Here is a 27,812-nt window from a genome sequence, read left to right as displayed (position 1 = left end):
AGCTATGTGAATGTCAAGTAAACACAAGAAAAATGATCAACATCATCAGTAAAAAGGGAAATACAAATTAAAACCACAATGAGATACCACTACACAACAATTAGAATGGTTAAAATTAAGAAAATTGAGCATACCAAGTGTCGAGGAGGATGTGGGATGACTAGAGCTCTCATAGACTTCTGGAGGGAGTGGCAAATGGTACAACCACTTTGGAAATCAGTGTGGCATATTCTTAAAACGTTAAGGATATACCTACCTGGTAATCCCGTCATTCTACTCTCTCTCTCAAGAGAAATGAACACATATGTCTACACAAAGATTCATACATGAATGTTCACAGCAACTTCATCTGTAATAGCCAAGTGTCCATCAGGTGAGTGGATAAACAACTGTAATATATCCATGCAATAGAATACTACTCAGCAATAAAAATGAATAAACTATTGATACGTGTCGCAATATAGATTAAGATAATTTTGTTGCCTGAAAGAAACCAGATAAAAAAAAGAGTATGTGTTGTATTATTCTATTTATTCTAGAAAACATAAATAATATGTAGTGACAGAAAGCTAATCCATCATACAGCATCCCCTGCACCCTGGGGATGGGAAGAAATGGGGGCATATAATTACAAAGGGGCACGAGGGTGAAGGATTTGTTCATTTTCCTCATGGCGCTGATGTCACAGTTCTATATAAGTCAAAACTTATCAAATTGTTTGCTTTAACATGTGTAGTTTATTATATTTCAATTATAACTCAATAAAGCTGTGAAAAAACAGCGCGTACTGCAGTGGGGAGTGGCTATTATGAGCTACTACTGGATATCCAGCAAAAGAGAGTCAAGCCAGCCTCCAGTAGCCAATATGCAGGAGCTCGCCTGGCCTCCTTCCAGTCAGCGGGACATTCCATGCCTCCCACTCACTATCTCTGTGACTCATATCTGGGTAGGAGAACTGCAGTAAAATTTTCAAGCCAGTCAAACCAAAGCAAGGCCAAACGAGCTGTAGGATCTTATCTGGAAGGCGGTTTTGACTGACTCACCCTCCCTGATCGCCTACTTCCTCCCAGCAGATAGCAGAGAAGCCTATTCTAGGCCTGGATGTCTGGTCTCTCTGCCCTCTCTGAGAATCTTTGCCTTCTTCCCAGCTGAAAACCGTTCTCCAGAAAAACAAAATTATGATAAAAGGCGGCAGCGCGACCTCACACTGGGCTTTAATGGGCAAATTTGTAGGAATGGGCAAAATGAAGGACAGCTAGTGAAACACTGAATTAAAAGGCACTTAAATTAAGAATTCAATAGCATCCACTTAACTAATAAATAGTATTCCTCTTTGCCATTGATCGACTCAGGATTGTAATGAAGAGTTCCAGGGGCAGCAGCAGAATGCCTTAATTCATGGTATAAACGTCACCAACCCTTGGGTTCCTAAGATTGAATGTGTTGGAGAAGAGCGGAATGGAGAGCCCGCAGGAATTAATTCTTGGAATATCCCCGCGGGGTCAGCCCTATTATACCCTGCTTCTAGGTGGATTTAATATCTGGAGTGCTGGGCAGGGCGCCGTTTGCCCAGGGGGACCTCCATAATCATTATTAAGTGATGATGGGGTAGAGAGACTAGAGCTGGAGCTCACACTGGATCAGCTGTCTTATTTATTTTCAAGTTAAGAGACTGAACAAATACAGTGTTGTTATTATCGTGGTGATGATTATTGCTGTAGTGTATAATAACAGCCCAGAGCTGCCAGAACTGTGTGGGAAAGACAGCACTAAGTCACAGGCTTCAGAGAGCTGTTTTCTCAGAGGACAACGCTTTGCAAAATAAGAGTTCATCTGAAGGATGCCTCATACTCCCACCCTAGATTCCCCAACGGGGGTTCGGCCTGGAGTCTTCTTTTTGGAGCTACTCCCTGCATCACAGTCCCTGCACATCCGGAACTCCAGGCTGACAATCAGGCCCCAAGCTCTCACTGCCACTTCCGCCTGGACGGTGAGTGCCAGGGGGCTTAAGCTTGGGTTCCGAGGGCTTCCCTAAACACTCCCTTAAGTAGGATGCGGTTGTCATGAAAGGGCATTTTGAGGATGTGGCCACTCTGAGTCTTCCAAATTTCATCAAGGTCTATTTCCTGCACCAAATGGGAGAGGGTGTGTATGGACAGAATACCTTGGACAGATGCCACCTTAGAGTCAATGAATAGAAGCAAAGCAGTAGGGCCAGAAAGAATAAAGGTGATTTTCTCTATCCTTTGGTACACTCTGGGATTCCTAACCCTGGAAAGTCCCATGAGCATGTGAAAGAACATAGACATGGAAATAAAGCTGAGATAGCCTTATTCCCATTTTACAATGATGCTCTCAGTTAAAGATGAAAACATTGAAGCTCAGGAGGATAAAATGACCAGCTTGAGGCTGTACCACTTGAGAAGGGCAGAGCTAGATGTGGGCCCTGGCTCCTGTCTCATGGTCCATTCTGTTACATCATGCTTCTGGTCCCTCAGTGGGTTAGTGAAGTTAAAGGATGAGACACCTGAGATGTAGCCCATAATCAAGCAACAGGTGTGTCTTGAACGCTTACTGCATCTCTACCCTATGGGCAAACCTTGTGGGGACTTTTGGGAAAAGATGTATTGACCTACCCTCAGAGAGCTTACCCTCTCACTGAGGAGGAGAGGCTTACCCACAAGAAACGTTCTGAGAGACACATTAGGCAGTATATAAAATCAAGGATCATTTAAAAGTCAGATCGTGTGAAAATGCTAAGAAAATGGCACCGTTAGAAAGGTGTTATCTCAGGGTGAGCCGCTTCATAAATAAAGATCCAAAAAATTACCAGCACATGCAAAAATATTACTCAGACTTCTTTTTTTCTTGGATGTACCACACAGATAGGGACATGCTAACAAATAACCACGAACCCAGCATAGGTACGCACTAGAAGATACAAGGTCAGTCTCACTGCATGCCACTACCTTCTGTTTCTAGAGACATGGGGCCAGACTGGGGGAGTTTCAGGCTCGACCAAGCCTAAGCCCACAGAGCACATCCTGGACCACTCACAAAGCTTGATAGCAGCCAGTATCTGCTGATGTAGAAGCGACTAGCCTAGAGCCTCTGCTGGTCTCTCTGAGGAGCCATCCACCTTGTATCTATCTTGGCAGTGCCTTTCCAATCCTCTTACAACACTGCTGTCACTTCGTGATCCCACCACTGGAAAGCCTTCTGCGCCCTACTCATGTTCCCCCTCCATCTAGCCCGGCCCATTCTTCTTCCCTGGCCTAGAGTTGCCCCAGCTCCCATGGGACCCTGTGCCCTGGCCTGCCTTGATTCCCGACTGTCTCAGAAACAGCAGAGCTTGGAGGATACTTTCCCCCATCCAGAAAGACCTGCTTGTCTCTCCATGGCTAAATCTTACCCATTCTTCGGGACTGTCTTCCATGCCCAGACTGCTATTTCTCACACATCGCTCTCTGTCCTCCAGGTTCACAGTACCTTTGCAAACAGTAACTGACGTGGTGCCAGCACGGGCAGCTCATATGGGCAGTGATATATTATGTTTGTGCATCCTCTTGCTTGTGGTCACCAGCACCCTGAGGGCAGCATCATGCTGTGTTCATCTCTGCACCTGCCCAGAGTCACCAGAGCTAAGGATTAGGGGACTGGAACAGACTCAGAGGTAACCTAGTTGTCCTTTCTTTTTTTCAGATGAAGGAATACAGGATCTTCAAAAATGAACTTAATGAATGCACATAGCTGAGCTCTATGGCACCCTTAAAATGATTACCCATCCTCACCCAACCCCCTCCACCTGCTACAGCAGAGCCCTGCGGGTACTGGTGCTCTAGGAACTGGGGAACTGTATGTCTTCAGTCCATGGGGCTCCTGGGTGACAATAATGCAGCTAAAAAGAACTCAGCCAAAAAAAGCAAAGGATGTAAACGGACAATATACGGGAGGAAATACAAATAAAACCCCAACATATAGAATAAATCAGTAATTGACGATATGCAAATTAACCACTCGAGCCCCCTTAAACACAAAGTAAGGCCATAATGTACAATTTTATACCTATAAATAGTATAAAAAATGGAATCAATAAATCAAATGCTGGGAGGACTGTGGAAAAGTGAGAACATTCATAAATTGCTAATGACATTAAGACCTGGAGCAACATTTGGGGGAAAATATTTAGCAAAACACATCAACCCCACAGAGATATCCATGCCCTATAACCTAGTAATCCCACTGCTGGGATTTCATCCTGAAGGTATGAACAGAATCTGTTGCTGAATCAGCATTACTTCAGGCTGCCGATTGTTAATACCTCCAGTGTGCGGGTGACATCTCTACAGTCAGTTAATGAGCCCATCTTTGTAAGATATAACATTAGCCAGCCTGGCTAACATCAATTACAGTCAAAGGCTGGGCTGTAATCATGGGGCGGATAAGACTGAGTTGCTCATTGTTTAAAATGACCACAGAATCAAATCACCTTTATAAAAAAAATAAAAAAAAAAATCTGGGAGAAATCAGAGAGAAACAAAGGAAGGAGCACTCGCCGCTTGTCATTTCACACAGCTGGCTCTGTGTCACAGCACATCCTCACACATCCAGCTAGGCTCGCCCCACTCCCCATGCTCAGCTTGATGAAGGACCTTCTGGGGTCTTCTGAGTGGTTGGGTTCCAGCTGTCAGACACAATCCTGGTTTCACAGAGGTGGAAAAACAGCTTTTGCATGTGCTGGAAAGTGGTGCTTGGGAAAAGCCGGCTGCAGGGGTTGGGATTAGGGAAGCTAGGGAGGGCTACCACCAAGTTGCCATGGCAACAGTCTCCCTGGCATCACCCTCCTTAACCCGGCTAGCCCCCACCACTGGTCTGCTCACACGGGGACTGTGACTAACTAACTGCTTCTCCATGTGGCAGACACTCCCCACCGGCTTGTGCCTGCGAACAGCAGAAAGGGCAGCCTATAACCCTTTACCTTCGCAGAGGCCCTCACAAAGCACTTTCCACTTTATCTCAGTTCGGCCCCACACGCAGGAGAGAGGTGGAAGGACAGATGTTGCAGATGAGAAAGTAAAAGACAGAAAGGGTAAGGCCCCTCCCCTGAAGCTTCCAGATGAGTGAGACCCATCTCTCTAGGGGAGAGACTATGGGAGGGGACTGGGACATACGAGGAACGTGCTATAGTCCTGAGGGTGCCACACAGCTGTGTGACCTGTGCATCTCACTTAACGCCTCTGATTAAGAAGGAAATGGAAGCCTGGACAAGAGTTCCGACATAGGGACTCGCCAGTTTGCCAGAGTTAGACATTAAAAAACATGTATTATCTACCCTCTGCCCATTACAAACCATCTACTATCACTATTATTTCCTAAAAGACAGGACACTTTAACTCCCTCAAAACAGAAAGGGCATCATCTCAAAATAAAGAATAATCTGTTTGCTGGTGGATGGTCTTTGCCCTCGGTTTGTAAAACACGCAACACTCGAGAGGCGCTTTAAATAAAGCGAGGTATGCCTGTATAAAATTCTTCTTCTCACTTCATTTCAGACTGGTGAAGACTTAGGTGATAACTCATGGGAACCTGAGGGTCACTGCTGGGAGCCTCGAAGGGTCAGTGATTCTGCAGAAAAGAACAGAGTGGACATCACCATCCCAGAAATGGACTTAAATTCAGGGTGAGCTGTCCGTGGGCATGAAGACCTCCATCTTCCTGGGACTGTGGAACTCTCTGGGACCCAGTAATGCAAAACAGCACCTATTTTTTGTTTTGTTTTGTTTTATGTTTTTCCAAAGCAGGAGTAACTATTTCCCTGCACAGACAAAAACCTCAGTTTCTCCTTTTCCTCTGCAGTTTTTACCGGTTAACTTCTTTTCTAAGCAGAGGAATTCCTGCTGGTCAGCATAAGTGTTCTAAAAGGTTCCTGGCCCCAAGTGCAGCCCCTACCTGCACCCCACCCCCCGAAGGCCATGAGGCCCTGATTTGACTGAGTGCACTTCGCACAGAGAGCATAATGTGGGCTCTGGAAAAGAGTAAAGCAGAGGAAGCTCCTCCGACGGGATAATAGAATGGAACCGTCTCTGGGTTCCTTTTAGACACAGTTGTCCCTCTGTTCCCTTCTCTCTAATGCACTGGAGCTCCAAGTCGAGCTGGCATCGGCATAACCTGCTGGGCCTATTAAAACAGATTCCTAGGCCTCACCCCAGAATTTCTGATTCCGTGAGTCTCGGGTGGGGCCCGAGAATTTGCATTTTGAACACGCTCCCAGTTGGTGCTGAGGCTGCTAGTCTGGGACCACATTTTGAGAACCACAGCTTCTATTTCATCTTTCTTGGGAGCTTCCCAGACTGTGACAAGGCATCTGGGATCTCGAGAAGGAGCAAGAGCAAGGACTCAAGGATGGGGCAGTAGATAGGAACAGAGGAGAGAGAGAAGCTTGTGTATCCAGGGAGAGAGAGCTAATGCAAATGTGCAAGTCTCAGGAAGTCGGCCACATTCCTGAGGCTACAGAATTCTCTGCAGGGTGCCTGTAATCCCCATTCACAAAGGGGAGGTTTAATTTACAGCTGTGTCCCCTAAACACTGAGCTCCTGAAAGGCATCCTGGCGTGAGCCCCTCTGGGCTAGAGGCACTTTGAGATGAAAAACCTCCTCTCCCACCCAGCTATTCAGCCCATCCACAACCCTGCAGGGCAGGGGTGAGTGTGGCTGCCCCAGGTCAGTGGGGCTGGGGAGCCTGCATTTTCATTTTCAACTCATTCTTATTTTTAGCTCTCTGCTGTGCTCAGACTCCCAATCCCACCTGGCTGTAGTTTGCCCACTTTATTCTTGCCCAGCGTCATTGTCAAGCCCAGCTGTGTTATGGTCCCTGCACCAGGAATGAGGAGGTCTGTGGGCCCAGTTTAAGTCCTGCCAATGACATCAAATGTGGCCTGACCCGGTCACTTATAACTTCTCTGAGCCTCAGAGTCTCCATTTGTCAAAAGGGCACATTGATTATTACCTGGCTTGAACAAGTGAGAAATAATATGTATATGAATTAAAAATGTAAATATATAACATCATGCAAGGGATTCAATAAGGCCAATGAATAATGACAAAGACTCCTCCAAATTTCAGTCAGGCTCCTTTGAGCGCTCTTCTTGACTTGTGCCTTGACCTTGGCCCCTCCTTGCTTGGCCTGCATAGCCTGGTTTTAGCTAGAATTCTGCTAAGTCAGTTAGTTTATCAAGAATTCCCCTCCCGCCTCAGTGTCTCCTCTTGATAATTTTCCATCCACTGATACCCTCGCCTTGCTCCTTGGCTATAAACTCCCGCTTTTCCTTGTTGTATTCGGGATTGAGCTCAGTTCTAAAGTCTCTTGTCCTCTATTGCAATAGTTTCTGAAAAAAAATCTGTCTTTACCACTTTAGTGTCTGGCTCTGATTTTCTCTGATAGTAGTGAATACGTTCCCAGGACTTTAAAGCTAGAACGGTTAAGTTCAATTCTTGGTTCCTCTCTAATTATCACTTAACTTGGGGGCCATTTACGTATTCTCTCTGTGCCACTGTCTGCTCATTTCTAGAAAATGACTGTAATGGAACATACCCCATCTGAGAACTAAATGAGATCATTCAGGTAAAGCACTTAGTCCAAACTGGCTCAGGGTGAACTGCAATAAATGAGCAATTTTCATTCTGATCTTACTTAAAACAAAACTGACAATGGAAAGACGTGGTATTACTTTTCCGGTCGTCCTGGCAAAGGTGCACCTCTTAAATCTAATCATGCCAACCTCAGAAGACGACTTCATGAGGGGCAGTTCCAAAATAACCGGCCTTTTTTCATCAAAGCATCCAGGCCATGGGAGTAAGAGAAAGACTGAGAAATTGTTCAGATGGCAGGAGATGCAATCAATATGTGATTCTGAACCCTTTTGCTCAAAGGATATTATTAAGAAACAGCAAAACTTGATGGGGGTCTGAGGACTATGGAGTAATAGCATATCAATGTTAACTTCCTGATTTTATGGCTACGTTGTGGTTCTGTAGTAGAATGTCCTTGTTTATAGCAAAAACACATCTAAGATTCTGGAGTGATAGGGCATCAGGTTGACAACTTAAATGGTTCGGGAAAGGAAGAGGTTCTTTGTGCTGTATGTGTAACTTTCCTGTAAGTTTGAGATGATTAAAATAAGAAAAGTATTCAAAAATAATTTTAAAAATTAAATAAAGCTGATGCTCAGACAGGTTTATATGGTCTGGTGGGGCCAGGACTTCACATGCCAGAACAAATGCTCTTCCCTCTGAGCCTCAGCAGGATGGAAGGCATTCAGGAGCTGCTTACCAAGTGCTATGTAATGGTCTCAGGTTCTAGACCCCATTCTGCCTTTAACCACAGGCAAGCCCCTTCGCCTCTCTGCACTTTGGTCTCTTCATTCATAGAATGAGCAAGCAGCAGGCGAGAGCCTGGGGTCATTAACAAGGGCATCACCACATCCTAGATGTTCAGGGATACGGATGCAGAACACCTGTGATCCCGCACAGCCAAGACGTGACTTGCAGCCTAGCACGTAGAGAAACCGTACTTTGTTTTAGTCGTGATTTTAGCAGTGATTCAGCATTTTAAAAGATTTTAGTCGTGATTCAGCATTTTAAAAGAAACCTCATTGCAATAGCAATGCTGCTCTCGGTAGCTGAGCTGCCTACACAACACCCCTGTGTTAGGACCACTGTCTGTGGCTCTATGCACAGGGCAAACTTCTGACCACTTCATTACGTCTCTTAGTCTAGTCCTACCTGAGCACTGACTTAGTGAAATACACATGCTTTTATTACAAGTTACTTTCCTTTTGAGGGGAAGCAGAGTTTGCCACTCCATAATATGCCTTTTGGGATATTGGTTATTTAAGCTGGTTATTTTTATTTTTAAGAAATGAAAGACTCAGGGAAAACCTTTGACTTTACCCCTAACTGCCTAAAAGAATTTAGAGAGAGGATCGGTTCTAGGAAAAGAACTATCATCATAGATAACTATAGCTTCATATGAACTAATGTGTGACAGACGAGGAACTTAAGTCCTCTCTGTGTCCCATTGTTAAAGATGGCCCAGCAAACAATTGTTGACCAAACATTTGTTTTTCTATCTCCACGTGAATTTCTTTCCCAAACCACAACCTCCCTGCCTTCTCTTTAGCTCAAGATTGCATATAAGCCTTAACTGCCTGATCTGTCCACAGGTCACATATTCTTACAGAACTCCTGTATGTACATATGTAATAAATTTGGTCATTTTCTCCTGTTAACCTGTTTCATGTCAATTTGATTATTAGTTCAGCCACAAGAACTCAGAAGTTTATTTTTCCTTCAGCACAGTTTCATTTTCCTCTTATGTTATAGTTAGAATTATAGGATGGATTTTTTAAAAACTCTTGTGTAGGTAGGTATATATGTTTATGAATTTCATTCAGGCTACAAGATATTTGTTACTAAAAAGGACATTGGGTCCACCATGGTTGAGACCGACTGTCCTTTCTAGTGGGTTCTACCTCATTCTTTTAAAGAGTTGCATAGTATTCCACAGTTTAACTACTCTTCTACCAATAAGCACTTAGATCATTTGAGATTATTGTCCATTTTTTGCTACTGCAAATAAGGCTGCAGTGAACATTCTGGTACCTGCCTCTTTGGAACACGATTAGTTTCTAAAGTAGGTCAAATTAGATCAATGTACAAGGTCACTTCCTTCTGGCTGAGCCCCCTCCACTGGTCATCAGATACTCCCCTCAGCACCACAGACACTAAATGACAGCAACACTTTTCTCTTCCTTTTCTTGTCCATGCCTTTTCACTGTCAACGACTGATTGATCCCTGGCAACATTCCATTCAGCACCAGATAAAGCACATGCTCACTGCTTGACAACAAGAAACCCCTCAACAGTTCCATTCAACTAAAATGGATCAGCAGAAATAAAGCGTGGCCTGGCACAACATGCTCCGCTGGAGTGTACACGATTTGAAATGCATTTTATCCTGACAGCAAAGTCTTTTTGAAACTAGGTCTTCATTTTTGTCAGTGTAGTGTCCAAGCCCGGAGGGACGAAGGAAGACCAAATTCTCCTTCACACTCCCACTCACAGTGGCTTCTCTCCAAGGGCTCCTGTGAGCACATCATTTCTGATTTGCAGGTTGAAAGGTCTTTTAGATTTCTAGCTTCTAAATGTCTCTATCTCACACATGTAAAATGCAAGCACTCTCCACAGGCCTGCATTCAACATACAACCATTTCCAGCAACTGGGCACAACATTTGGCAAATATATTCTATAGGTGGATAAGGGCAAGTTTGAGGTGAAATATTTGGGACTAGTAAGCCATACACCTGTTTCAAGCATTGAGTTTCAAAGTCCAACAGGATGCTTTCCATAACTACAAGCAGTGCTCCAACCCTACTTTATTCATTTATTAATTTATTCATGATATAGATATACATTTGGATATAGAAGACTAAAAGAAAAATTGCATACCAGACACTTGTTAAAAACAGTAAGATAGATTTTATTCAAGCTACCGTAATAAGGGAGAGAGACCTCATTATAAAACTGAGCTCAACTCTGAATTTAGCAAACACAGCTGGAGATTTATAGTCAAGAATCAGGATGAAGATTTCAGTGGATGAAAATCACTAAAAGAAACTTGATTAGATATCAAGGGTAATGAGTAGTGGGATTCTTGCTAAACTCACTTAGTATGTTTCTTGTTAAAGGTAGACCAAGGACTGCTATTAAGAGTGGGGGATGAGGAACTTGATCAGCTATCAAAGGTGATCAAATATCAGGAGTGGGGGGATATACCGGCTTAGTAGGATTCTTTGCTAAAACTGGGCGGGGCAGGCCACGGTTAAGGCCTGTTGGAGAAGAGGATTCAGAGGAGACTAAAGTTTGGTCAAAGAGTTTATGACAGATTTGAAAAGTATTTTTTAATAAGTCAATAAAAAGTCATGAGCAGGATATGCAAAAATAAATCCACGCTTGGATACAAAATGGCAAAAGTGAAGAATATGAAAAATAAAGAGAATATCTTAAAAGCTACCATAGAGTTAACTTACAAAGGAAATATAACTGTGAAGAAAGCAGATTTACTAGTAACGCCAGGAGTCAACAAAGTAACATCTTCAATATACTGAGGAAAAAGAATTGTTATTCTAAAATTCTATACCCAGCTAAATTAAAGCTGAATATTGGGTATACAACGGTAAGAGATTCGTTAATCAATTAAAGATATTTTCCTGTACACAACAACTAAGAGAATTAATCATCCACAGATCCTCAATGAAAAGACTACTTAAGACAGATATATTTCGACAAAAAGAAAAGTGAGCCCAGAAAGAGAAAGTTGGGGAGCAAAAATAAAATGAATAAAAATGGTAAGTGCAATTGACAAAATAGGTAGATTGATTTCTTAATTATTAATTGTTTTAAATTACTGATTTTGTGTGTGGTTTAAAAGTAAGTGAAGCTAAAATCTCTATATAACAATAGCAAAGTGTAGAGAGGAAAGAACATTCCTGTGTAGTTAAACTGGAAAAATGAGAAAAGCAAATTTAAAAAGATTATAAATAAAAACACACACATGGGAAAACAGATAGTTGAAACAAGTTTGTATCAGTAATCACAAAAAATAAAACTGGATTAAAATCGCCTATTAAAAGATATATTTTCATTGTGGGTAAAAAAGGGGAAAAAATCAGCTAGATATTGTAATAAAGACACCTAAAACACAGCAATACACAGAGACTGAAAATAAAGTGATAAAAAAGACATTGCAGGCAAATAATAATAAGACAACTGATGTAATACTATTAATGTTAGACAAGAAAAACAAAGCATAATAATTGGGAAGAGACAAAACTCATTATTTAAAATGAAGTCATTTTTCTTGATGCACCTAAAGGCAAGATAATAAAGCAAGTCAGCAAAAAAAAAAAAAAAAAAAAAAAAAAAAAAAAAAAAAAAAAAAAAACAACTGGAAGGACATAAAAGAAGATCTGACCATTTAGAGAGATAGATGCCAAGCTTCTGGATAAGAAGAGTCAATACTGACGTGCAGATTCTCCCTAAATCAATCCAGAAACCAATGTGATTTCAATCAAAGTACCACGAAGATTACTGCTTCATACTGACTGGATATAAAATGGTACAGTCACTTTGGGAAACAGTCTGGCAGCTCTCAGAAGGTAAAACACAGAGTTACTATATGACCCAGTGATCTCACTCCTAGGTATACACCCAAGAGAAATGAGAACATCCGTCAACACGAAAACTTGCATACAAAGGTTCATAGCAGCATTATTTATTCATAATAAGCAAAAACTAGAAACTCAAATGTCCTCAACTGATGAACAGATAAACAAAATGTGGTATATCAACACAACGAAATGCTATTCAGCCATAAAAAAAAGTACTGATTCATGCTAAAACATGGATAAACTTGAAAACAGTATGCTAAGTGAAATAAGAGAGATGCAAAAGGCTCTATGGTGTGTGATTCCCTTTACATGAAATGTGGAGAACAGGTAAATCTACGGAGACAAAGGTAGAATAGTGTTTTCCAGGAGCAAGGGAGAGGGGGGAAGGGAAGGGACTGCTAACGGGTTTGGGGTTTCTTTTTGAGGTGATGAAAATATTCTGGAATTAGTAGTGATGGTTTCATAACTTTGTGAATATATTTAGAGCCACTAAATTATACATTTTAAAAGAGTGAAATGTAGGGTATGTAAATTGGATCTCAATTTTTAAAAAATTACCCTCAAGGATTTTTTTGTGGTATGTGACAGAGATGTTAAAACTCATATGGAAATATAAGGGGGAAGATTGCTAAAAGAATTTTGTAAAAACATATGCTGGAGATTTGCTCTATTATATATCAAGACTATTTAGAAAACTTAATAATAGACATATATTTAAGTATATATGATAATATATTACATATATCCCTATAGTAATTATATTGAGGAATATGTGTTATATACAATATAGATTTAGGCATATATAATTTTATTTTTCATAAATTATATGAATTACATATAAATTATATATAAATTAGAATTATAGAGATAGACAATTAAACCAACAATTTTAATTATAGGGATGGACAATTAAACCAACAATTTTAATTATAGGGATAGACAATTAAACCAGCAATTTTAATTATAGGGATAGACAATTAAACCAACAAGAAATAGGAATCCTAGAAAGAAATTCATAGATAGATGCAAACTTGGTATATGATAAATTTGGCATTAAGAATCAGTAGGAAAAGAATAAATCCTTCAAACAATTTATCTATAAATGGAAAAAAAAATTAGATTGTTACCCTAATGAAGTGTAAAACAACAAAAATTCATTTCACATTTAGATTAGTAAAAATTATATAACAGCAGTTATATTTTAGGAGAAAGGGGAAAGAATTGAAGAGAAAGGGTAGAGAGGCTTCAATGGTATCCATGATGTTTTATTTCTAAAAAAGGAAAAAATCCAAATCAACTATGGCAGAAAGGTTCAGATTGATTACTTATGGCTCATGGTAAATGGATAATAGTTATATAATTTCCCTGCACATTTCTGCATGCTTGAAATAATTCCTAATTTTTAAACTTTCATGAAAATATTACCTGCAGGAAATATGCCAAAATACTAAGGATGAGTTTCTATTTTTCTATATTTTCCTCTATTTTTATGATAAGCAGGTGTTATTTTGCTAAGAAAGGAGAACATTAAAACTATAAAAAAAGGAAAACAATCCACTGTGTCACTATTAAATCACTAAGAAATGCATACCGTAACTTGAATAAAACGATAATTTCTGTAAACTTCACGGCACGTTATACTTTTCATAACATTTCCACCCATCTGCTTCATGGTAAGTGTGTGAAGCAGACAGGCAAAGTATCATAAGTTGCTTGTTCTAGTTACACGTGATTTTTAGTGATGGAGCTAGGTCAAAATCTCTTATTTTAGGACTCTTAATCTAATACTTTTTGGCTACACGAACTACCTCTTCACAACCCCAAATGAGCCCTCGGTATAAGTGTATACAGCTGCTCTCAGCTTTCAAAGAGTTATGCTCTAAGTCCAAGGTGGATCTGTTAAATCAGATATTTTGAACATAAATCCCAGTTTCTCACAGAAACAGCACTGTAATAGCAAGTTAGGGTCAAAGGTTCACAGAAGTCATCACCTCCACCCTGACCTCTCTTGGAAGAGCTGCAACCAGCTATTGGTTTTGGCCATCTCCACCAGTATGATTCAGCAGGCATCCCAAACTCCGCACTTCCAAAACTAAGGTGTTTATATTTCACCCAAATCTTTCCCAATCTTCCCTATTTTCACAAGTGCCACCTTAGTCCATACAGTAGCTCAACCCAGGAACTTTGGGAAGTTACCCTTGACTCGCCCCTCTTCCAGTCCAGCCCCCATCCGTCTGCCCTCACCTGGATTGACATGCAACCCATCACCAAATTCTGTTGAATATGCTTCTAAAGTATGTCTCAGTTCCACACACTTGTCTTCATCCTCCTGTCACTGATATGGTCCAAGTCGCCATCCCTTCTCCTTCAAACTCTAGCTCACAGTCATTGGACTCTTGGCCAGAAAGCAAAGAGTAGGAGTCGGGCCCGCAATCAAGGGCCTTGGCTCTCATGTTTGGGGTGTCTGATAAGTCAATGAGCATATGCTCTCGTCCGGGCCGAGGAGCTATTTGCAAAAATTTCCTCACTATCCCTGACTCTACCCTATATGACCCCCAGCTCTTGTCACACATTGTCACACTAACCTTTCCTTTCACGGAGACTTATTCTTGGGGCTTCGTCATCTCCAACTTGAAGCCAAGGTAATTTTTCCTAATTATAAGAAATACCTATTACTAGAAAAGAGTCACAAGTGAGCAAAAGCAATGACTTAGTTCATAGAAAGGTCTGACCTCTAGCAATGGAAAATTAATTTATTAATAGATCTCAAATCAGCTCTAGCGGAATTAGTAGAGTGCTTACATAAACAAACCTTGCAAAAACATATATGAATAGCCAATACCGTGATATTCTTCCTATACCGGTGATTTTCTAGAGGACAGCAGACTAGTAATCAGTGTGGCTCCCTCTGCAGAGGCCAGTGTGGTTGGTTGCAGTGCTCTCCACAGCATCAGGGTGTGCATGCATTGGGGAATTTCGGGCATCGGGGAGCCTCAGAGATCATCCATTATCCTGAGTTCCTTGCACACAAAACATACCCTAGCTCAGTCTCTAAGCCCAGTGCTCAGCACAATGAATGCCCAACCAAAGTGTGTTAAAATGAATGGAATCCAAATCTCTGACTTAAAGCTCAGAAACAGAAGCCCAGAGAGGTTGAGCGGCTTGCCTAAGATTACAGTGTTTGCTTTTGATGGAGCAGGGATCACCACACTCAGGTCTCCCGATCCCCAATCTACACTGTTTTATGCATTCAAAGGGGGAAAGAAACACATATTTCAAACTTTCCTTGCCTTGTACTCAATGTGCTTTTCTAGCTTTAAGTGATCTAAAAAGACCGCTCAGCACCATTTCCAACAAGCAGATAAACAGCGCTGAGCAGTGCAGAAGTGCACCCTTGGTAAGCCTCCGCTTTCTTCCCTCAGTGCGTTAACGACACCGTGTTTAAAATCAATGAAAAACACAAGCCCTTGAAATTCCCATCATTTGCTAAGCACCATTATAGTGAGAACATTAAGCAACAGGGACCAACACACTACAGACCTGTTCTCTCTCTACAAAGGCAAGCCCGATTTTGGAAATTTGCTTTTGGAAATATCTTAGGTATGGAATCCCGGAAATGGACTCCAGATATGGAGGAAGGGGGAGAGAAGGACAGATGGGATTTGAGGGTCTGGAGAAAGACAGGGAGGATGACAAAAACAGCATCAACCACGATGACACATAGCATCACCAGGACGATAAAATGACCTCAGGTTTTATAACCCGAGGTGACTTCCAAAATTCTCATACTGTAAAAATTCTTCCTGTACCTCATGAAAAACAGCCCTCCTCATTCCTATTCTCATCGTCTTGTTTTTCAGCTCCATAAATGGCCCTAACAGAGCTGCAGGTGTGTTCCTAAGTTTACTCAAAGATTGTCCTAAATAAAAGTGCAAAATAAATAGCTATTCTACTTATATTTTGAGAATTTAAAATTTCCAGCTATTCCGAGAAAGGCTAGAACTCCTAATAAGCTGTTTAACGATGCGGGAGGTGCAAGTTTTATGTCTGCATAATTAAGTACAACACCGGCAGGTGAGGACACACCTGAATGTGGGAAAGCAGTGCTTAGGGTTGGTCCTGCTTTGTGGCAAGTTTGGAGGCTCCTTCAACAGAAATCAGAAAGCATTCCTTCGAGTGCTAAATTTGTAGGCAGAAATATTAGGTTTATAATGAACAATGAAGTTCTAGAACTCACAATTTGTAACCACGAAAATAGCAGAGGAGCTTTTCTTTAAATCAACCTCTTTTCTGCCAGGTAGCAGCATCCTCTTTCAAGACACTTGGGAGTGCAGTAGAGCAGGAGTGAAGCAAAGAATATGGGCTCAGATGTGATGAAGCCTACGAAAAATAAGCACTTTAGAGGGATCCCTGCAATAGATTATTTCCAAAGATGGCCACAACAATCTCCTATCAAGAAGTGGATATTTCCCTTTCCCTTAATCTGGACTGGCCACATGATTTGTTTTGACTGACCAACAGAATGAGGTGGAAGTGACCTTCTGGGCTTGAAGTGGCCTTGCAACTCCTACTTTCTCAGAAGCAGCTTTCAGCCATGTAAAGAAGTCAGGCTGTTTTTCTATAGAAGGAGGCCAAGGAGAGAGAGATCCTGAAGGATGAGGGGCCGTGAAAAGAAAACTAGGCTATGTAGAGAAGATGCGAGGCTCCGGCCAAGAGCCAGCACCAAGGCCCCAGACGTGGCAGTGGTGTCATCTTGGATCCTCCAGCCTCAGCTGAGTGACCCAAATGGAAAACAGAAAAGCTGTCCCCACTGAACCCTCCCCGAATTCTTGACCCATGTGATCATAAGCAAATGCTTACTTCAAGCCACTATATCTGGGGATGGTTTGCTATGTGGCAATAGGTAAAAACACCAACCAACTGCTCTCTGCTGTCAACTAGTTCCTCATAGGCTGTCCCCTGGGGGACTGTAATGGCTCGGGTTTTTATTTTGTTTCTGGTTTTTGTTTTGTTTTGTTTTTAAATTCATCAACTAGAGAATCTTGCTGGGGACAGTGAAAATTGACTTGAGACTGACAGAGCCCTTAAACCTGCCTGGAGGGGGCACTGGCTCCTCAACAAGAGGGACGAAGTCCACAGAGGCTGGTGCCCACCCCCCAGCCACTCTCCTCAGAACTCAGACCGCTGTCTGCTCTGTGAGCGAGCTGCTCCTGCTCCACTGCTCAAAAAGAATGCCCTAGAAGGAAATCCTGTACATGCAGTACTCGCAGGCCTTAGTCCCTCTCCAGTCTGAAGTGACAGGCTGGCAGATCTGCCTGCCTGGATGCTACAGGCTCCCTGATTCCCCACAGTCATTTCATAGTCAACTGGCAAAAAAAAAAGAAAAGGAAACGAAAACGAAGCCATACTTATTCTGCACAAATCTTCAGGTGGGGCCAGCGTCTCTGCACATTTGGCTGCAGGCGGGTCCAGCAAGACGTGGCAGCTTTTATCACCAGTGAATCGTGTCCAAACTCCATTGGGAAAAAAGCGCCTAAACAAAATGAAGACAAAGGACCTCATGGGGCCTGGCACGTTCTGTCTTCCGATGGCAGTGCTGCCTGGCTTTTGCAGTGGGGAAAGGGACAGCTGCTCCCAAATAACCTGCACTTGGCTGCTGCTAAAATGAAGGTACCCTCAGCCCTGAGCTTCTGGCAGCTTCTCCACTGTAGCCTCATGGGTGAGGGCAGCACAGACACAGGCATCTTGGGCCTTTGGGTTGTGCAGCATATTAACCCAGGACCGCATCCACGAAAAGAGAAAAAAAAGTGAAATGAACTTTTAGAGGGGAAGTGCTGGACCTGCCTCTGCACTGAGTTTGCCTCAACACCATCATCCATATGCAGGGTTCAAGAGCCCTAAAGGAAAGAAACAAGGGAATTCACAGGGCAGTGGCTACAGGTAAAGCCCGGACTGAAAGACAAGCAGACAGGACTCATTCAAAAGGATTTTGGCAGAGAGGGGAAATCAGGTATGATACAAAAGAACATTGATCATTCCACAAATGTTTACTGAGCATCTGCTATGTGCCAAGCACTGTGCTAGGTACTGGAAATAGGGTGGTAAACAGGACACACATGCAACACCTAGATGGTCTGGAATTCCATATTAGTTATTACTTGTTGATTTAAGCATTAGCTTTACTAGGCAATACTTAGTAAATACTTAGTGTTGTAACCCAATAATTCCAGTCCGAGGTATGTAGCTAATAGAGATGCTTACCACCCTTTACCAGAAGACATGTACAAGAACAATCATGGCAGCAGCACTGGTTGTAATTGTCCCAATCTAGAAATTATCCAAATACCCATCTACAGGAAGATAGGTGAATTATGAAGAAGATAATGACATGCAATATAGAAATGAGAAGCACAAACTATAACTACACATAGCAACATGAATGAATTCTCAAACACATATTGAGTGAAATAAGGCAGATGTATAGTGTAATACAACATGATTCCATTTATATGAAGTTCAAACATGGTCAAGACGAAGCTATGATGTTAAAAGAGCAGTGGTTTCCCTTGGGAGCATGATAATGCCTGAAAAGTGGCTTCTGGGATGCTGATCATATTCTATGTCATGATCTAGATGCTGGGTTCATAAATAAATTTACTCTGTGAAAACTTATTGAACCACATACTTTTGACGTCTGAAAGTTTTCTGCGCGTGTAGTATTTTGATAAAAAGTTTACCTGAAAGAATGAAAAATGAAAGAAAAACAATATTGATGAGCGTGCACAGAAATTGATACTTTCTTATATTGGGAAATGTAAATTAGTATAGCTTTAATAAAGAGAATCTGGCAATATTTATCAAAACTTTAAAAACTTCAATCCTTTGACCTAGTGATTCCAGATCTAGGAATTTATCTTCAAGAAATAATGAGAGTATGCAGCGGTACTTGCCATAGGATTATTTGTGATAGGGAAAATTTGGAAAGAATCTAAATGTTTAGCATGTGTATACTTATTGTGCAGCTACTAAAATATTTAATGAAATATTTACTGAAAGGATTATGGGAGAGTTTAATTTCTTCTATTTTCTGTTTTTTCCCCCAAATTCCCTACAATGTATCACATGAGAAGAGTTATTTATAAATAAATAAAAGCAAATACCCATGCAGGAATTAATAACTTAATTCAGCATTCATTCAATAAGTACAAACTGAAATATTTCATTGCCAGGCACTGGGGAGAGTAATGAATATGACTTAGGGCCTGCTCTCAAGAACCTCAGTCTCGTCAAATTGAAATTAAATGTAAATTATCCACAGCTGATGCAATGGGAACAGCAACCAATCTGAAGTCCAAATACATAAATCCAGTCTCAGCTCCACCATTTGCTTTTTTTTTCAGCACCTTGGTAGGTGAGCTGCTTCTCTCTACTCCTCAGTTCTTTCACCTGCAAAATGAATACAAGAGCTCTCTTGGCTACCTCACCTTGATGTAGCCAACTGCAAAGGAGCCTCTACTGAGCATGCCCTGAAGATGTAGGCTAAATATCATGATCGGGTAATCTTTCATGTCTTGAACAAAAGGGCACACATATGCTCTCCGGTTCTATTAAGAAACATCATCTCCCCCACCCTTCCTTCTGCCTCAGGGTTACCCTGCCTCCCCTGAGCCTTGCTTTTGGTGCTAGCATCCATGATAGAGTGACGAGTGGTTAAAGGCAGAGAGAAATTCCTTTTATCACTGAATTCTAGTGCCATTGCATTGTGGTAGATAATGTAGTCTGTGTGATATTGGTTCTTGGGCGTTTGCTGAGATTTATTTTGTGGTCTTTTCCATGCTCAATTTCTATAAATGTGTGGCTGAAAGAAGGCATAATTTCCCATTTGTAGAATTCTGGGTTATAAATAGATCTGTTGACTGATATTTGTTATTTGTCATGTTTGAAGCTTTTATTGCCTTATAAGTTTCTATTTCCTTAATCTGCCTGTTTCTATAAGGTGCACTAAAAATCTCATATGGTAATTGTGGACTTGTCCTTTTCTCCTTTTAATTCTTTCAATCTCTGCTTCTCTTATTTTGAGGCTATGTTGTTAGGCACATAAGGATTCACGATCATTATATGTCCTAGCGGACTGTCCCTTTTATCATTAAGCAATGATGTTCTTTCTCTATTTATACTTTTCTCCTTACTTTCTACATTGTAATTAACACTGTAATGCCAGTTTCGTTTAGTATCTGCATGGTACATTTTCTTCCAGTCTTTGGTTTTCAATATTTTTCTGTCATTAAATTGTATGTATATCTTATAAATAGCATATTCCTGAATTTTTGTCTTTGAAAAAATCTTATTTTAAAATTATAATTTCTTTAATAAGAGATTTTGCAGTCAGGTTGGGGTTCATTTGCTCATGGATAAATTTTTTGTTTGTTTGCTTTTTAGTCCTGGCCTTGGAAGATGGCACACTTCTTTGTGGACTCTCTGGGCTGATGAGTGAGTATTCATGGTTTTCATTTTACAGAAGAAACCACCTTTCATGACTCCTGAAATTAAGCAATTAGTTTCCCAAATACTGGAACACAGACCTGAGCTCCCCTCCCTTTGAGAGATTTAGAACCTTAGTTTGTATTCACTTTATTCTATATCAGGTCTCCACACCTATGAGGGTTTTGGCTTTAACTTCCACTGTGCTCAGACTTTTAGTCCATCTTCTGACAATATCCTTCTCTTAGTCTGAAGCCCCGCCTCCAAATATCATTTTGTTGGGTTGACATTATTGTTATCCTGGGTACTCTGGTGTAGGATGTTAAAGGTCAGGTGGGTGTCTGTGTGTGTATGTCAGGGGAAGGGGTGGGTTGTGTATTACCTTTTTATCAGCTGTATCTACCACAGTAACCAGAAATAAAACAATAGAATAAAGATCATAGAAAATATCATCAAAGTGCTGAAATAACTGACACCTTAGAATTGTGTAACCAGAAAAATTACCTTTTAAGAATGAGGGTAAAATAAAGACACTATCAGAAAAACTGAAAGTAAAAGGGATCACCACCAACAAATATGTCAATGAAGGTATTTCTAAAAGATGGACAGGTAAGTACCTAATAATAAAATGTTTGATTCACCAAGCAAATGTAATAACAATTCTAAAGTTGTACATACTTGATAAAATAATCTCAAAAATTGTGAAAAAGTGATAAAAGTATAAGAAGAAACGGACCAAACACAGCATTAAGTGGGAAATTTTAAAACGCTACTCATAATAATTGACAGCTTAAACAGATAAAATAACAAAGATACAAAAATTTTGAGCTTTTAACTTTGAATAATTAATGAATTTGATTTAATGCAAAGTCTTACACCCCAAATTAGAGAATATATATTCTTGAGTTCATATAGAACAACTCTGAAAACTGACCAGACATAAACAGTTTTAGATAATTCCAAAAATAACACACTCCATGTTCCTTGATCTTAATGTCATTAAATTAGAAATCAGTAACAAAAGATAACTAAAAACAAATAGAAACAAAAATTATACTTGTAAATTTAAAAACTGATCAAAGCAAAAACTATAAAAGAAAATTTGACAACTTAGAACTGAATGATAATGAAAATACTATCAAACTTGAAGGATGCAGATAAAGCAGTACCTAGAGGAAAATTTATAGCCTTGCATTCTTATATTATAAAGAGAAGTTAATTAACAATGAGCTAAATTAGAAAAAAAAAAGACAGACTAAAACCAATGAATAGAGAGAAATATAAAAAGATTAACAAAACAGAAAATATACAATAGAGAAAATTAACAAAGTAAATAGATATCTCTTTAAAAGACTAGCCTCTGGTGCAATTGATTAAAGAGAGAGGGAAGAGAAGAAGAAAATCAAATAATATTAGGAAAGAAAGGGAGGCTAACTTCAGATATTATAATGATTTTTAAAAGATTATAAGAAAATAATATGAAAAGCTTTAGGCCAATGTATTTGAAAACTGAAGTAAAATAGACAATTTCCTAGAAGACTATAATGTATTACAAAAATGGATTCTAAAACACATAAAAAACTTGATGAGTCTTATAATCAGTAAACACATTGAATGAGTAATTTTAAATCTTCTCAGAAAGAAAACAAGAGGCCCAGATGATTTCACAGAAATGTTCTAGCCGACATGTAATAAGTAAACAATATCATCTTCTATATAATCCTCTTAGAGCATAAGAAAAGAAAGCCTATTTTGTAAGACTAATAAAAACTTCAGACCAGGAAAAAAAGTGTGAAAAAGAAAAAATTACAGACCAATATCATCTGTGAATATTTTTAAATGCTGAAAAATAATAAACTAAATACAGAAATAAATTTTTTAAATATACTATATATCATTATCAATTTAAATTTTGCCAAGGAATTGGAAAGATTACCTTAGCATTAGAAACTCTGCTAGTGTAATTCACCAGAGGAATAGAGTAAAGGGAGGCTAATCATATAATCATCTCAGAAAGGGAGGAGAAGAAAGCATGTGATAAACTCTAAGCAAACTAAGAATTAGATGGAATCATTAGATGACCTGATAAATATTATCTGACATATTGCAACCATGATACTTAGTGGTGACCTACTGGGAGCATTCTCTTTAAAATCAGGAGCAACATGAGGTCACCCAGCATCTCTGCCTCTATTCAACTCTGTCCTGGACATCCCTAGCTAGCACATTTAGGGAAGAAAAATAAAGGGTATACAAATTGGGGGAAAAAAATGAAACTATCATTATTCGAATATGATATAACCATCTAAAGAGAACTAAAAGAATTTATAGCAATGTTATTAGAATTAAAAATAGGAAGTTTGCTAGTTACAAGATCAATATATACATAAATTGTATTATTATATACCTCAAAAATATTTTTAAAAGTAGATATAATTTGGTATTAGAAAGAATGAACATCTATTGAAATCAAAAAGTGAAAACTATTGATTGAACTTCACTTACTGATCAGGGCAATGTGATGCTATTTCCCATTCATCTCACAGTACTAGGAACTGATGAGGGAATGCTCACACATGGCTACTGGGAGTGTAAATAGGTTTTTAAAAAAACACTGGAAAGCAATTGGGTGGTAAATAAATAAATAAAGACATGTGTCCTCCTAATACTTAGCAAATTCATTTCTAGGTACATTCTTTATTTCTAGTCCCTCGCATTTGTGCCCTGCTCCTCCTCCATATAGGTGCCTTCAGACACAGTGGCTGTAGGTCAAAATTCCTGGCCCAAGCCAACCTATCATATGCTTATCACTTCTGAGAAGTTGTGAAAAGAACACTGTCCAGACTTTAAAAGAAGAGTCTCCCTAAGTAATAGTTATCAGTTTGCAAAGTCAAAAACATTGGTTGCCTGGTATCATCATCTCTCCAGCCTGAACTCTAGTCACGACAGAACTTTCTGCTTCCAGGACAAAATACAAAGGAGACCTTCACTTGTGCTGGCCATCTCCAGTAAGAACTCTAAGTTTAGGCAGCGGTCCCCAACCTTTCTGGCACCAAGGACTAGTGCTCTTAAGAGAATCTAATGCCTGATGATCTGCGTGGAGCTGAGGCGGTGATGCTAGTGCTGGGGAGCGGCTGCAAATACAGATGAAGCTTTGCTCGCTCGCCTGCCACTCACCTCCTACTGTGCGGCTCCAGTTCCTAACCAGTACCAGTCCACAGCCTGGGGGTTGGGGACCCCTAGTTTAGAGGGTTTGGCTGACGAGTACCTCACTGGTTAACAGCCTCAGGCATTTAAGCAGCTTCAGACCATGAATTAGTCAAAATTTTATAGAAATGGGCACCCCCCGCCACCATCGCTCCCGTCGTCTTGATTTCCAGGTGGTCCCACAAACTCAGGAAGGGTAGCATGGCAGGGCTAGGGAGCCAAAGCTCCAGGGATGAAAACGGAAAGACAGTTGAATCTTCTTCTATCCAGTTAGCCCAAGTTCAACGAACCAGAAAAGCTATCCGCCATAAAGAGGCTTCTTCTCCTGGAAGAGTAAAATCCAAAAGAAACTTGGAAGCAGTGAGCTGGCAACAGCCCCCAAAAAAGACACCCAAGAAGAAAGCTGCATGAGACCTTGCTCCTGAAACCCGCAGCCTCCTCACTTGCTGGGATGAGTGGCTCCTGGACCCGGTGATTATGAAAACCATCTTAACGTTTATGTGGCAATGCAACTTTGGAAAGTGCTTTTAATAATTTATGTTTAAATTATATAAAATAATTTATATCCATAGACCTATAACTAATCAGAATATCTCATTGTTCCGTAACCACAGCCATCATGGTCACTGCGGTCAGTTATTTTCCAGTACTCTTGACTAAGGAATGGTGTTACTGTGGGGGTGAGGAGGGGCTGAGAAGGGCCAACAGCACTAAGGAGGTTGGTCAATTCCCTGTAGGATGCCAGACCTCTGCGAATGAAAACTCGAATAAGAGATTCAACTTCTTCGAATTGCTGCCATCTCTCAGGCACCCAGAATGTCTCATTCACTGTACATATGTTATCATGAATGTCAAAAAATCCTCTGGGAAGCAGGCATATCACCCCATTCTATGGTGGGGAGAAAGTGAGGAATGGAGAGGTGACGTCACTTGCACAAGGTCATTCTGCTAGTGAGGGTAGAGGGGCATTCGGGACTACGCCTGTCTGACTCTCAGCTTTTCACTATGCATCGCTGCCTCCCTCACCTCCAAGTTGCCCAGACCCACTAAACCCCCTAGGAGAAAAACAACCTATATTTAAGCACCTGCCTCCCAGTGGGGCCCAGTTTTACCCCAGAATCAGCTACACAGGACTCTGCTTTATTTTTCTAACCCTCTTCTCCTGCACCTGACCTTGGACAGGCTGGAAACGACAGCTGGCAAGAGAAAGGAGGGGGCAAGCAGGGAGAAAAGGCGCCATCGTGCCCCATGCTCGTCTGTGGATTCCAAACCAGGGCAAGGACCTGGGGGTGGGGGGCGCGGAGGTCGGGTGGAGAAGGAGCTGGAACTGAAAATGCGGTGAGAGGCTGAAATTTAGGTTTTAAACTGGGCTGGACTATCAATACTTAAAAAATGAAGCCATTCCTTACTACCTGGGTGTGACCGGAACAGTTAGGGGATCTGCCAAGATTTGATACAGGGACCAGAGAGAAGAGCCCAAGAAGTGGTTGGGAGAAATAAAAAGCTCTTTCATGATTTCGCCCACTGACCCTGGCTCGTGGTACAAAGCCCTGAAATCGGTGGCTACCACTATAATAACCACTATTTGTTGATCCCCCACCCTCACTTGATGACCATTTTTCTGATGTGTCTTGCTCAGTATTGTAGTTTCTGTGTTAGCAGGATATCTATAGATAAAGATATGATGAGCATCTTACAAGGGATTAATACTCTAACCTGTGAATCTTACTTGGCATTCATTATTATTTGCATCATCTCCATCTCACCCCCTTCTCTGTTTGACTGCTTCAATCTGGTGGATATACTAACATATTCAGAGCGGCCCCTAAATAAGGAGAGTAATCAGGAGACAGAAACAGTCTAAAGGTTGAAAAGACCAAGTACGAATCATCAGAGGGGGAGAGGGTAGGACTGGAACAAAAATTGTAGCAAAAGGCCTCTCACTTTCTCCCTACGAGGGACAAGCACGAAGGCCTCGCACTATCAGTCATTCGGTCCAGAACACCGCTACGAGTTTTTTAAACTCCTCTGAGAACAGTAAAATGAAACAAGCGAGAAACCCAGGCCCATGGTGGTGATGCTTTCTTGGCAAGGCGCTGGGAACCCAAGCCGGGCCTACTGCAGCCACCACAGGAGTCATTAGGAGGGACGAGGTGTTTACATCTCTGGAGAAGAGCGAGAGAGTAGCCCTGGTGTTTCAGAATGCATCGCCCCCTGGGGCCCAGGGAGAAAGTAGCAGAGGCTGGAGAAGGAACTAAGCAATCATCAGCAGGTGCGTCTGCACATTCCAGCCTGGAATTGTGAATTAATCACCTGCAGGAGGCACAGTGGGCAGATGGGAGGGAGTTACAGGAAGGAGTCAAACCAGCAGTCCAGACAGCTGCTAAATTTAGCCTGGTCCCCAAAGCAGGACTTAATTAAATTAATCCTGCACACACCCCTCCATCCTCCAGGCCCAGTTCCCAGGTGGGTTTTTCTGTTTCTAGCTTGGCTCATATTATAACATGGGCCTCCAAACGTTGATCCCCTTGACAGGTGCCCCAGGCCAGCTCTCCTGGTGCTGGTTCTGGAAGGAAGCACAATTCCTAGCTGTTCCTGCTCTCCTGCAGTGCTGGGTGCAGCCCAGAGCAAGGCCATTTTCGAGGCTATGCCTCCACCCCCGCTTCACACTCAGGCCTCCTCCACCCCCAAACGAGGCAGGACCCTCACCTCAGGGCAAGCATTCTGCTGACCTGCCTGAGCTCTGGCTTCCATGAGGCCAAGACTGGCCATTCCCTGCTCATTGTCTGTCCCCATGCAGAGGCCTTCACCCCCTCCAGCAGCTGCAAGGCAGTTATTTCAGCTGGTCTCAGAGTAGCCCCATGGGTGTGGCAGAAAAGGTTATCACTGCTCCACGCATCAGTTGAGAGAGCAAATTGGTTTCTAAAATTTTAGCTCAGACCCTTCCCTTCGGCAACTATTACTTCCCCTGCACTCGCTACCCTGCTATTCACCATCATCCTTTTCATTCCTGCAACTTAAGCAACTGAATAAGAATTAGGAGACCCAGGGTTGAGCATGAAAATCAGCATCACTCAGGAAGCTCTGTAAACTGCACTTGGCCTTCCCTTCCTTCTCCACAGTGGAGAAGCCCAAGTCTCAAAAAACATGGTGTATCAGGATCACCTGCAAGCTTGGTGAACACAGAGTGATGACCCCGCCCCAGAGTCTCTGCTTCTGCAGGTCCAGGAAAGGGCCTGAGAATTTGCCCTACTAAGTTCCCAGGTGATGCTGATGCTGATGCTGATGCTGATGCTGATGCTGCAGGGACCACACTTTGAAAGCAGCTGCTCAAGGTGATGGCTGTCACCATTCCCTGGGTTTACCCTTGACAATTTTTGGACTTGCTGAGCAGTATTTTGTGGAGACAGAGATAGGACCAGACTCCTGGTCCCAGGTGACCTCCAGTCCAGTGCTCCTTCCAGGAGGCTTCCTCCATATAAGTGAGCGGGTGGGATCCAGTGGGGGCAGGAGCTGGAAGCTTCTCCCTTCTCTGTCTACTCACAGAGTAGCTCCCATCCTGGGACCCAAGCCTGGGAAGATTTAGCCTAGATGTTCTTAGCCTGAGAGAGTCAGCTTCTCTCAGTGGTCGAATTCAATTCAACAAATCTTTCTGGAGCTCCTTCTATGTGCCTGGAGCAGACTAGGACTGAAAAGGTTCAAGAGGCCTACAGCAGCCTCAAATCCACAAGGAGTTTAAACTCTAGATGGCAGGCCTGAGACCTCTCAAGAGAAAAAGCCCCACACCTTTGCTTCCGACTTTGCTTCTCTTCCAATTCTGTTTGGCAACAGCAGGAGAAAGGCAGAGGCTGAGTGAGTGGCTGGGGCAAGGTTAATAGGGTCCATTTCAGAGTGTCT

General features: G+C 41.6%; 1 protein-coding gene across 1 annotated transcript in view; it reads right to left on the bottom strand.

Annotated features, from left to right (window-relative positions):
* Positions 1-27,812, bottom strand: part of ZBTB7C (zinc finger and BTB domain containing 7C) — a 275,712-nt gene that overhangs the window by 185,597 nt on the left and 62,303 nt on the right. The window lies entirely within an intron of this gene.

Source organism: Pteropus vampyrus, unplaced genomic scaffold (genome assembly GCF_000151845.1).
Source record: "Pteropus vampyrus isolate Shadow unplaced genomic scaffold, Pvam_2.0 Scaffold3, whole genome shotgun sequence".
Taxonomy (NCBI): domain Eukaryota; kingdom Metazoa; phylum Chordata; class Mammalia; order Chiroptera; family Pteropodidae; genus Pteropus; species Pteropus vampyrus.
Note: the sequence above shows the minus strand (reverse complement) of the source record. Positions and strands in the feature narration are given on the sequence as shown.